This window comes from Myotis davidii, unplaced genomic scaffold (genome assembly GCF_000327345.1).
Source record: "Myotis davidii unplaced genomic scaffold, ASM32734v1 scaffold30, whole genome shotgun sequence".
In the NCBI taxonomy this organism is placed as follows: Eukaryota; Metazoa; Chordata; class Mammalia; order Chiroptera; family Vespertilionidae; genus Myotis; species Myotis davidii.
Genome location: NW_006282874.1, coordinates 985,801 through 999,545, shown reverse-complemented (window position 1 = coordinate 999,545; position 13,745 = coordinate 985,801).

Sequence of the window (13,745 nt, the reverse complement as noted above, 5' to 3'; positions counted from 1 at the left end):
TTTTGGCCTTGGAAACCACAGTGACTGTAATTGACTACTGACAAGTAGCAGTGATTTAACCAGGTGACCTCCTTTGTGTTTTCTCCTAAAATCACAGATCGAGCACTGACCAAGTTGCAAGCATCATGGAACAATCAGAGACAGAAAACTCCGTTCCGCAACAAGAAAAATAGGGGTATTTATAAGCCAGCCGTCCCTCCCTGTGATCAATGGGCTCTTCCCGTTTCGCTCGGAGAGACGCGCGCTCTCCATAATTCTGCAGGAAAGACTAACAATTTAATGTCTCGGCAGCGCGGCTGAGCTCTAACCTCTGAGTAATCACCCTGTCACCTGGCTCCTCGGTGCTGGAATGCCAGAAATATTAACAAAGATTTAATTTCCACATTAAAATGCTTGCTGGGAAGAGTTCAATATTTCATCCTATCAATTTGAAAAGATTAATATTTACTGTGATCTGCTTTATCTCGGAATCCAATCCACTGTGTTCTGAGGACGCGCTAATGGAGTTGCACGGGGCGTGCTCCGAGAGGAACATAGATCAGATCCCCGATGGGAGGCGTGAAACACTGCGAGGGGCCGGTATTCCGAGAGAGAGCACCCCGCTGGGATCTGGGGTCGGGGTTAGTCATTGACAAGCGCATCGCACTGTCTGGGACGACGTGGGGAGAAGGCCTCAGCTGTGAGCCCTTTAAGTGGCCTCGGGAAGCACGGGCCTGCGGCCGGCTGGTCTGGGGTGAGCGGCCGCTGCACAGTCCTGAGCAGGGCCTGGGGAAGCCCTGCCCTTATCTTTTCTGTGTCCCCATAAAAAATGGTGAGTGGCACTTTAGGATAAGTTTTCTTTCTTCTAAGTTTAGTCTGGCCTCATCCACTATCTCAGATCTGTTGAACCTGTAAAGGAGTGAAAATGAAGTGAGTTATCCGCTGGTAAAGTGTGTGGGTGTGTTTAGGGAACACCCCATATACACGAGTCCCGAGCTGTGTGCCTGGCATTCAAAACATGCCCATTAGCCCTCACTGGTTTGGCTCAGAGGATAGGGCGTCAGCTTGTGGACTGAAGGGTCCTGGGCTCCATTCCCAGAGGGGCGTGCAAGGGGCAGCCGATCAATGATTCTCTCTGTCATTGATGTTTCTATCTCTCGCTCCCTCTCCCTTCCGCTCTGAAATCAATAAAAACATATATTTTTAAAAATGCCAATTAAACTGTGGCCCTCCGGTGTCCGTGGTCCGTAGTAAATAGTGTGAATGAACACCATCGGAAAAGTACTGCATTGACCCCGTTTTGAATGACGTGGACGAACAACACAAGTTGTGGATTGTATGTGATGAATAATAGGGAGCTACTGATACTTCCCATGAAGGAAGTGAAATAACTTATATCAAGAGATGACTCTTGCTTCAGGGAGGGAGCCACTAGCTAGAGGTTGGAAAGTTTAGCGTCCGGGAGCACCCCAGGGAAGGTAGTTGGAACAGATCAGTCTCCCTACAAATTGTCCTCTTGCTGCAGTCACATCTCTGCTCCAGTACACGCACAAAACCCCTTCTCTCCGACATGGCTTTAATTTGTAATGAAGCCAACTTGGAAAAAACTACAGTGAGGCCTTGACTTACGAGTTTAATTCGTTCCGAGACCGAGATCATTAAGGAGCTCGTTAACTCAAATTACTCTATCAACTCAATGCAAAAAATCGGCCAAGAGACAGCTGGTATCTCAAAAAACTCTTTAGTCGGGACACTTGTAAGCCAAGGCCCCGCTGTATAGGAAAACTGCTCAATGCAGCTCTTCCTCAGAACACCTGGTGTATCTCTTTAAGGTGTTGTGGGACACTGACTGTCTTTCTTGCATTCCTTCCACAGTTATTTTTCTAACTTATCTTCCTTTTTTCCGAAAACTGCCGTTGAAAGTGTTACTTATTGAGCACATGTCGGCTGCCGAGTTCAGAGGCCGCACCTCCAGACACCCGGGGGCTCCGGGTGCGGGCGCCGCTGGGCACCAGGAGCTCAGCACGCACACCTGTTGCCGTCGGTGCCTACGCTGCTGTCGCTCGCTGCTCGGGTATTAGCAGACACCATCGCCTCATCGTTTCAACCTCCGGGGTGTCCTGAGACCTCTCACAGCACATCCACCTGAGCGATTTAGAACCAACCCCAACTTTTTCCCTTAACTTGTTCTCACTCTCTGATCTAATCAAGAGGTCTGGAGGCGGTCTTTAAATTCTTCCTCTTTTAGATGCCCGGATAGCCACTCAATACAAGCTTTTTGAAAACAAAATACGTGTATATGTATCTATATCTACCTCTATCTGTATGTATATATGTTTATATATATTTATATATGTATCTATATCTACCTCTCTCTCTCTCTCTCTCTCTCTCTGTCTCCTCTCTCTCTCCACCACACACACACACACACACACACACATATCTTTCATCCACTGTTCTTCGGGTTCCCAGTATAGTATTAGGCCATAATCATTTATAACTCCAACAGTAAAACACATTTTACCTTCCTCCAATCTCTTTGCTTGGACATGTTTTTAGTAACCTTTAGAGCAGTGGTTCTCAACCTTGGCTGCCCATTAGAATCACCTGGGAATCTTTTTAAAATCCCGATTTCTGGGCCTCATCCTCCAGAAATTCTGTTTCTTTGTTACTAATGTTGTGGCCCCACCCCATAACACAGAAACAATTTCCGGAGGATGAGGCCCAGAAATCGGGATTTTAAAAAGATTCCCAGGTGATTCTAATGTGCAGCCAAGGTTGAGAACCACTGCTTCAGAGCAACATTTTAAAGCTGAAGTGTTTCACAGCCGAAAGCTACAAGTTTTTCTCATCATCGTATTTGCCTATTTGCAACAATCCTTTGAATGAGTAGGAAAGAAAGCCGCTTTGGAGAGGAGGAAACAGACTCGGCACTGAGCTTGCCGGTGGTCCCACAGCTAGTGGATGGGGAGCGTGGGCGCGAACAGCAGCTAATGACGTAGCACCTTCAGAGGCACTGGCTGAGGTGAGGGGTTCTGAGTGGGGTCATAGGAGAAAGATCTGGTATCTAAAAGCATCGCAGCCTCCCATGGGACATCCAGGCTGTCCCCCAAAATGTACGCACTGACAGCTGGTAGCTCAATTTTGAAAATGAAATGTATTTTAATAAACATGGCCTTTGCCATTATTCAAAGTGTGTGTATATATTTTTGGGGACACCCTGTATATTCAAGCATTGTTACACTGTGGTCTGGAATAAAGCCTGATCAATGTTTAAATGACCGATGAAGATATTTTATGTCATTAATTTTTTTAATACATTTTATTGATTTTTTTACAGAGAGGGAGAGGGATAGTTAGAAATATCGATGAGAGAGCAACATCGATCAGCTGCTTCCTGCACACTCCCCACTGGGGATGGGCCCGCAACCAAGGTACATGCCCTCGACCGGAATCGAACCTGGGACCCTTGAGTCCACAGGCCGATGCTCTATCCACTGAGCCAAACCAGTTAGGGCTATGCCATTAATTTTTATAAGGCTTATATAAATTAATGACTCTGAATTTTTTTTTAAATATATATTTTATTGATTTTTTACAGAGAGGAAGGGAGAGAGATAGAGAGTTAGAAACATCGATGAGAGAGAGACATCGATCAGCTGCCTCCTGCACATCTCCCACTGGGGATGTGCCCGCAACCCAGGTACATGCCCTTGACCGGAATCGAACCTGGGACCTTTCAGTCCGCAGGCCGACGCTCAATCCACTGAGCCAAACCGGTTTCGGCATGACTCTGAATTTTAAGAAAAATCGCAAAGACGTTTTCTTTTCCTCACGTTATTGTGGAAAGCAGTTGGCTTAGACTTGGAATCATTTGGCCATCATCTGAGATATTCTACTAACCTTACCTGTTACTTTAGGGAAATTCCCTGAACTTGCTAGAACTGAGTTTCCTTGCTTTTTGTTTTTTTAATGGAGAAGTTGGGGAACAGCCCAGCTCCCAGGAGGCCTACCATTTCCCGAATCTGAAGTTCTGTGGGCTCCTCAGGAAAGTCAGTAAAATGAATTCACAGAATCAGAGACAAGATGAGCAACACTAAGACAGGTTGGAAGCCCACACTATTCAATGTTATTAACCAATGTTAACTCCAGTAAATTCAATGAAAATAAGTAAATGAACACCAAAGGACAGAAAGGAAGAGGAATGGGAGCATTTAGAACACTTTTCTAGCAGAAGAGGAGCGTTTAGTTGAAGTGCAAAATGAAGCACAAAAATGATTTTTATTAACGTCTACAATAGAGAAGAACGCATCAACTTGAATGAATATTAGCTAATCTTGCAAAAAAAAAAAAAAAAGCTTGCAGAGAAAATTTTTTTTTAAATGTCAAACAATAGAAAAAATATTCCTGTAAGGAAAATGTCAGCTTTACGGGGCTAAATCTGATTACACCTGGCATTTTTTAAAGTTCTCCAATAAAAAAATAAATTTCAAAAAAAATTTTAAATGTGTTCCAGAACAAACACACAGTGCTAGCAGCGCAGTATTGTGGGAGGATTCGAGGGGGCTCGTTCCCTTCATTTATGTCACCTCTGTCTAGCCCAGGGCCGTCCACACGGCCTTTCCACACCTCAGTGGCCTTATCTGTAAATTTGGAATGAACAAAGATGCCTTTTCTCAAAATAGAGTCGCATCAGAGAGTTTCTCCTGCTCTAGCACCTCTGACTATGTGGTCCCTCCCTCGTTCCTCTAATAAGAGGGAAAAGAGAGACAGAGGTTAGAATGGGTCTTCTCTGCCCAAGTGCCAATCCAGCTTGGCTATTTGCATATTTTCATTGACACCCGGGCAGGCCTAGCCTTGAGGCTGTGGGAATCACCCCGCCCAGCAGCAGGAGGAGAACACATACAGGGTTCTTTCTCCATGTTTCCTCCAACGCCCCCACCCCGCCCATCACCTCTAATCTCTGCGCCCCTGGAGTGCAAACCCCCTGCACTGGTTAAGCTCCTCACATGCCTGGGTGGGTGGCCTCCTCTGTGCGGCCCCATAATAATATGTGTTCATATACATGTGCTTCCTAACCCGCTGCATCCCTGCCCACGCATGTCCCTGGTACTTGGTTTTATCTCCACCACTGATATGTAAGAGTGTGCTCTGTTCTCTATTTTGAGTGCGCTATAAAGTCATAGGCGCATAGTAGGTATTATAAAACGAGTTACTGTCCGGCCAGTGTGGTTCAGTGATTGAGCATCAGCCCCTGCACCAAGAGGTCGCAGGTTCGATTCCGGGTCAGGGCACCTGCCCAGGTTGTGGGCTCAATCCCCAGTAGGGGGCGTGCAGGGGGCAGCAGATGCATGCTGTTTCTCTTTATGGATGTTTCTCTCTCTCTCCCTCTCCCTTCTTCTCTCTTTAAGATCAACAAATACATATTTAAAAGGTAAATAAAATGAATTATTGATTCAATGAATGCACATGCACACATATATGTCAGTTCTCATGCAGCCTGTGTAGAAATTATAACCATCCTTAACTTGAATGTCTGCACGGGTGGGAAAATCATGACCTCATAACGAATCCCCCATGTGTGACTGGCACTGTGCTGCTTTGAATGCTGGCACACAATGTGCCATAGTTCTGTCATCTGGGTCATATCCGATGACTGTTTTTTATCCTACAAGTTAAAAATTAACAACTGTGTTAGCCTCATAATTTAGGGAACATTTTTCACATATTATCACTTAATTGCCATAACGGCTTTGTTGGCTATATTTTATTCATGTCTATAGTATCAGCCAGGGTCAAGTTGGGATACAGAAACCAGGCCGGTAGTTTTAAAGGAGAGAAGTTAATGTGGTAATTGTTAACCAGGTGCTGAAGATGTGGAAACACAAAAGAACAGGTTGGATTTTACATTTGTCAGTTACAATTGACATTCAGTCATATTTCCTGTTAGTTTCAGGTGTGCACCAGGGGCTAGACATTTCTGGAATTGACGAGTGCCCCCTCCCACCCCCCCACCCCCGGAGGGGCGCTTAGAGCTGGGAGGCAGCGTTGAGGAGAGAGGGGCTAGCTTAGGCTGACACCTGAGGGACAGAATGAGGCTGGTCTGTGAGTGTGGGCACACCGCCGACCGCCTGCTGGGAGAGCCAGTGCTGCAGGAAGCGCACAGACCCAGGAGGCGAAGCCCAGACAAGCAGCAGGCAGGATGCGGCCTGCTCCTCCTCCCCGCCCCCAGCGCTCCTGGAGGCAGATGATAAGACAGAGTTGGTTTTCACAGCCAGTGTTGGCTGAGCCATGGCCCAGCACCCTCAAGCAGACGAAGGTGGTTTGCTGCTGGAGACAGCGGTGAGCTGACTGCACGCTCCTCCTGCGCCCAGGGCACCAAGTAAAGGGCTCCTGGAGAAGGGCCCCACGTCCGGCCCGTCGGGGGGGCGTATGGCGCCGACCTGGATTTCTGTCTTTCTGCCCAGACATAGGGCATTCCTCCTCCTCCCTCAGCATCAGGAAAAGTGGTATGTGTGTGCATGTACATGTGTGTGCATGTGGGTAAGCATGTGTGTGCACATACATGTGAGCACCCGTGTGTGCATGCATGTGGGAGCACTCGGGTGCATGTGTGTGTGCACCTGTGTGCATGTGGGTAAGTGTGTGCAGGCATGTGTGCATGTGTGTTGGGCAGCGGGTACAGTAATGATGTGGAAATGGGAAACGGCTGTGTTTGCTGACAGCATAGAGAACTAACGGAGAAAACTGTAACAAGTTGCGTTCCTGTCTGAGCCACAGTCTCTGCACCTGCAGATGCACCCGATGGGTTTCCTACAGGACAAGATGGAATCGTCTGTGACTAAACAGTGAGCGCTCACAATGTGCAGAGCCCTGTGCCATCCCGGGAACCGAAGGATGAAAAGAACCGTGAGCTCACCCTCTCCAGAGGTGAGAATCCAGGCGGCCCGGCATGAACGAAGCAACACAGCGAGTGGACAGAATGGTTACCGAGGAAAGGGCTGCCCCCAGCTCATGACGGCAAGTCCGCCCGGCCTGAAGCTAGTGCGGAGCAGAGGACCCGCCTGGGGGGGTCCTGGGAGGCTTCTGGGGAGAGTGACTCTTGAGGGAACTGTGCAGGGGGCCTAGGGAGCGGGAGGGGAGGCCTGCCTGAGCCTGGCTCATTCTAGGACCTGAAGACAGGCCCTGAGGCTGGGCCGAGGCACAGAGAGGATGTGGGGAGATGAGCCGGGAAAGAGGCAGCAGCCAGAACCTCGAGTTGTAAAAGCCGAGCTTTGTAAACTGCAAAATGCTAATGACATAGATATTATCATTGTTCCAGGAGTTAAAAAAAACAAAACAAAACTCTGGGGTATTCTTTACCCTCTGCCATTTAGAAAGTGGGCCATTGGAACCAAAAGGAAACTGACAAGGAATCACAGAACCACGTGGCTCTCCCCGCATCCCAGCGGCCCCCACGCCCACCCTGCGTAAAGGATCTGAGGCGGCAGAGGGAGCGGAGCTGGCATCTCACACAGAGTCCGCTCAGCAGCCGTCTCGGGGGGAATGGTCATGTGGCTTCAGCAGGTCTGGTTGCTGGCTCGCAGCAGCTCTTTAATTAAAGGTGCGAGAGGGGAGTGCTTGGAGAGGGGAAGTGTGCACCTCGGGAGGCCTAGGGTTAGTTCACCTGAGGAGTCAGATTAGTGTTCCTGGCGGCGGGCCAGCTGCGAGGATGAGCGGGAGCCGCCTGAGAAATGAAATCTGGACTTGGCAGGCTCCGTGCGCGTCCGGCCTCTGCCACGTGTCAGGGCAGACTCACCCCAACATGATCTCTTGCCCAAGAGTAAACATGTGGCCTGGAAATGGCTCTTGGTGGTGATGACTGTGCCTGGAGTCCCTTTGGCTGAGCATGCGTGTGGCTGTGGAGGCACTGACACGAGTGATTAATGAGGGGGCTGGTTCTCATGCCCTCCGTGGAGGAGCTCTGGGTTCAGTCCCGTCCTCAGGGCCCATCGGGATTGGCCCACGGCACAGTGGCCTGGGTTTCATCCAGATGAGCAGCTTGGTCTCCAGAAGGGTGATGGAGAGAGAGATGAGGGCCCTCCTGCAGGCGCCTCTCAATCCGGCTGGGCTGTGCCTTCCTGGGAAACCCCAGGTCCTGGAGATGACACGAGGGAGCCGATTCCGGGATGAGATATGGGGCTGGAGCACGTGACCTCTGGCTGCAAATGGCTCATAGACATGCGCATATGCTGCCTGAGTCCCCCTGGCCCCATTTTACTCTCATGTCTGTGAGTCACCCCAGGTTCAAATTCCCAAAGGAATTCCCAAAATTTGGCTGAGGGCTCCCAGGAGGCTGCACTGTGACCAGCTTCTCCTCCTGCCCAGGCAGACCTCTCACCCTTCCTCGCAGGGCCATTGACTCCACAGCCAAAGAATTTCCTTACAAAAATCTCACTTGTGCAAATCTCTCTCTCTTTGTCCCCGAGGGATGCACTCAGTGACAGGTGTCACCCACGTCTACACTAACAAACTCCTCCCTGTCTGTTTCTGTCGGCCTCTGTGTCACTCTGTCAACTCCCTAAGAACATCTGCAAGTCGGCGGCCCCGCCTGGGCACATCGCTGTGGACATTGGGAATATGGGGGTCACCCTCCCCTTCCCCTCATGCTGACCTCATTCTCCTGCTTCGTAACAGGCTGATAGTAACACTCGTGACATCACGCACTGCGCGGAGACGAGGAAGCTCAGGCTGGGTTTCCATGCAGCCCCATCACAGAGCTGAGGATGCAGGTGTCCCACCATCTCTGAGCTCCTGCTTCCTGAGCTGAGATTTCATATAGAGCAGCGGTTCTCAACCTGTGGGTTGCAACCCCTTTGGCAGTAAACCAACCCTTTCACAGGGGTCGCCTAAGACCACCCTGCATATCAGATATTTACATTACAATTCATCACAGTAGCAACATTACAGTTATGAAGTAGCAACGAAAATAATGTTATGGTTGGGTCACAACATGAGGAACTGTATTGAAAGGGCCAGAGGTTGAGAACCACTGGTATAGAGGCTGCCTCCCTTACCATTGTTTGTGTATGACAGCAGGCTGGAGACCTCTTTACGTCGTATATCTAAGGACTGTCAATGCCATAGGCATTTTTTTAGCCCTGAGATCAGCATGAATCATCAGATCCCTGAGGAAAATATGAATATAACACACATTCATGTTAATAATAATCCGGGCAATGTTTTTTTAAAGTACTTTCTCCTCAATAGCTAGAACTTGAGCCATGGAGTCTGAAAATTTTGGATTGGATTCCTGCTTCTACGGCTTAATTTCTAGGTGGATTTGGAAAACCTAGATTAAGTTCTTGAGACTGATTTTTCTTGCCAGTGAATCTGTGAGTGAATACTACCTTTCCCCAAGGCTGTTGTCAAGACTGAGTGAGCAAAGTATTTAACTGAGAGCGTTCGTACAGTGAGCCCTCCAGGAACGAGGACAAATGCCGTCGTTTTATTTTACTAGCTGTTGCTGTCACTACAAATCCTTCCTTTAAGCCTTTGAGGTAGACACAGGAGATTATTCTATTTAGGGACGAGGACAAGAAATGAAGTCACCCAGTCACATGGCTAGCGAGACGGTGGTGCCCTCGTGTTCTCAGCCCGTGCGTTCCCCTGTGCTGGCTCCATTAGCGGGGTCCCGTGACACCCTGGGGGCCCCAGTAAGATCAGTGAGCAGTGGTTCCAATGATCTGGAGTGTTAAGGTGTCAACCTGGAGGTGAAGGGTCCTGGCCCTTAACTTTCAGTGAAGTTGTCGGTTTCCGGGGCGTCCCTGGCGTCCCGCCCAGTGGTTTCTATAACGTGTTCACGCGTAGGTTCTGTCCACAAGCCCATCTCGTCGGAATCCACGGCGTCTTCCATTGTTTTCCCTGAACCCCGCCAGCGCCCTGTTGGTGCCGCTTTGAGATCACCTTGCACACAGCGTTGTTTGGTTTGATGTAACCTGGTTTTACCCTTGGGAAAGGGCAGTATTCAACAACAAGTCTCACACAAGAAAAACGGAATAAAGAAGCAGTGAAGTGTCCGTGATTGCAGACTGCAGGCCGAGAGCTTAGCACAGTGATGGCTGACCCAGATGATTCGGAGGAACAGGAAAACGTAGAAATAGAACACCAGGACAGAGCGCAGCGGTCCAGGCTGTTCACAGGCCTCGGTGTGCGGACATGGAGTGCCCTGTGTGCCTCTCACCCCGTGTGACTCCTCTCTCCCGCAGGGCCATTCTTAAGGGGTCCTTTTCTCCCCCACAGCGGTTCTGGCGTGGGGTATGGGGGGGGGGCAGGGAGACACATGCAAAAGAGAGGCAACGACAAGCATACATTTATTCAAAGTAAACAGGGCAGAGAATCAACCAATCAAATATAACAGAAGTGAAAAAACTATAGGCAAGATGATGGCAAAGTAATTACCCTGGCTTGAACTCCGGGTCTACACTTCCCTAATTTATTTTAATGAAGCGCTATGTTCTGCCTCCATAAATCACGTGTTTCTATGAAATGATTTGTTATGAAGTGTCTGTTTAAACAGTTGAAAAGACCATGGGGCAGCGCGTAGGTGCTGGTGGGGATGATTTGGGAGCAGACACAGAGGGAGAGAATCGGCAGCATTTTAACAAAAATTCTAAATGAATCTAAATTAGGTATTGAAATTAAGTGTAATTTCTCAAGCTAAGAATAGGACAATGTATGTATTGAGTGGAGCTCTTTGTAGCTTAGAGACATGAGAATGAAAGTTTAACCCAATTTAGTTATTCTTGGTGGTTCTCTGTCGCGGGAGGTAGCACCCTCCTTATCCTAATGGAGTGCCCTCTCTCACTCTCATTAGTAACTGTCAGCGTGAGATACTGGGCGAGTGGAGAAACGACCACCAATGTCCCCTTGTTCTGTGAGGATCAGGCACTTTGGGGATGTGTGGAATGATGGTAAGATTGACCCTTGTTGACCTGATCTTAAAGAAGAAGATGAATGGACATTTTTTTAAAGTGTTGTCTTTCTTTAAATTTCACATACAAATTTAGCTCATTGAACAATCCTTGATTAAGGTTACTATGTGTAAATATTCTTAGATGCTGACAGAAGAGGCAGGGAAAACAAGTAAGCAAGACCCAAAACACACAAACCAGTAGGAAGACACACAAGAGGAAAAAGATGTCATGCACGCACCGTGTCCCTGGTCTAATGGAAATGGGGTCACAAACGAGGGCATGGCCAGCTTCTCCCAGGGGGCCAGGAAGGGGAGCACTGCAGCAGGTGGCCAAGCACTGGGGGGCGGGCAGAGTGTCCCCCCAAAAGTCTCTTCTCAGGGATGGGCAGAGTGGGTTACAACCCGCCCGCCGCCATGGGCATGTTCAGGGACCTGGAGGCGTGGGATCACGATGGAAGGCTGTGTGTCAGGGACGACGCTGCGTGTTCATCGTCTCCTGTGCCATTTTATGTTCTTGAGCGCAGAACAACCCCTTTCCAGACCCCCCTCCATCAGAGGGACCACGTGACGGCCTAAGGTGCTCCTGTCCCTTCAGGAGCATTGTTGCTATCTGAGAAGCTCTTTCCTCCTTCACGAACTGTCAGCTGGATTTAAGGTCCACGCGAACGCGCCCTGTGTGCTGTCAGAGCTGCTGAGTCCCTGAGCAGTGAAGGCCCATTCCAGTCCTAACAGCTCAGGAAACGGGCAGCGCCACCTGGCCGTGGGGACGTGGAGCCCGGAACCCACAGGATAGGTGAGAGGAATGCAAGAGGGTCAACCACATGGGACAACTGGCAGCTTTCTGCAAAGCTAGACTTTATCTTATGACGAGACCCAGCACTGGGCTCCCAGACACGGGGCCCGTTGTGTTGAAACCGTGTGTCCCCACAGGAAGCTGCACACGGGTGTCCCGCTGGAAGCACCAGGATGTCCTTCCCCGGCGAGGACCACAGCCGGGCCCAGCCGCACCGCAGGGGTCCGTCAGGGGCAGGATGGAAAGAAGTGAGCGCTCCTTTCCTACATGCGCATGGCTGAGTCTGAAAGGGACGCACACTGTGAGGCTCCGGCTGTGTGACGGTCTGGGGGCGGTAAACCTACGGAGACGAGACCGGTGGTTTAGGGGAGGAGAGAGGGAGGTATCACTGGTCAGAGCACAGCGTTCTTAGGGCAGGAAACCTACGCGTGGCCTGTAATGGAGCATAAACGCGGTGGTACGTCTGTCAGGACCCGATGAACGTCACAGCACACAGCGAACCGTCATGTAAACTCTGTATAACTGAGTCGGTGATGTGTGGGCTCACCCCATTTTGTCGTTTCACTTTATTGTGCTTCCCAGATGTCACATTCTTTACAAATGGAAGGCGAGACCCTCCATCAGCGAGACGATTATGACTCGCTTTATGGCAGTTTTTGCCTCCTTGCCGGTCTGGGAATGAACCCACAATGTCTCTGAGGTTTGCCTGTATTAATGTGGGTCCACGAATGACAACACATACATGGCACGTGTCACAGCAGTGCCCCATGTCAGTAATACATGAAACCATGTGTAGGATGCCGTGTATAGAGCTCAGAAGTCTCCTCGGTTTTTCTGTAAATCAAAATTTGTTCTAAAAAGTAATGTCTAGCACTAGCCGGTTTGGCCCAGTGGATAGAGCATCAGCCTGCAGACTGAAAGGTCCTGGGTTCGATTCCCGTCAAGGGCACATGCCCAGGTTGTTTGCTCGATCCCCAGTAAGGGGCATGCAGGAGGCAGCCAGTCAATGATTCTCTCTCATCATTGATGTTTCTCTCTCCCCTCTCCCTTCCTCTCTGAAACCAATAAAAATGTATTAAATAAATAAAAAGTAATGTCTAGTCATTAAAAAACAAATCTCCACGGCTTTGAGTGTGAACAGTTGGGCGTGGGGGAGCCGTGGTGAAAGGGCCTTGCTACTCCCGGAGCCACGGCAGGAGGAGGAAGCCGGCGTCTTTACGCCGCTCTTTCTGGGCACAAGCCCTGTGCGGTCCAGCGGCCGCGTTGACAAGATGATGGATTGCTGCGATGATTCCTTTTAAGATGTTAATCCTGAAGCATCTCATATTTTCGTGCTTCTCGATGCACGTTTTCTCCATTTGCTTCCGATGTTGAAAATTTATTCAGAAAACGTAGGTCAACGAAGAGCAGCCGAGAGTGGTCCAGTGGCACGTGGGGGACTGGCTAAGTGATGTGCATCTTGCTCAGGACGTGATCTGGGCGACGGCAGCGAGCAAAGGTGACCAGGTCGTCCGGGGACGAGTCCGGGAGGGAGGAAGCCACCTGCTCAGTAGGCGGGGGGGTGGCCTGCGAGGGGGTCAGCAGGGACGGCCGTGAGGGGGCCGGAGTCTGTCCCCAGCAGGACCGGTCAAGTCCTTGGCCACTACCACATAAACAGGTGCGACTAGCTAAGGCCCCGGCTGCCTCCGCCTGCAGAGGGTCGGCACATTGGGGGCGGGACAGGTCATTAACTGACATCGCGGCCCCTTGTTCAGCTTTGTGGAGGCCTGAACGCTGCCCGCGGGGGCTGGTGGCAATGGGGGAGGCGCTTTCCTCAACTTGTGCATAATCGGCTCTGCCTCCGAGGACAGGCGCTCATGTCGAACAAATCCCTCTGCTGTCATCGGGTGTAACAGCCAATTTAGCTAAATCCGCGAACTGGGGCTGCAGAGCAGCATGTGGCCTCGAGCAGAGATGCAGCCAGAGGCTGGCTCCGGTTGAGGGGCGCGCCCCTTCGAAGAAGCCCCGCCAGCTGAGCTG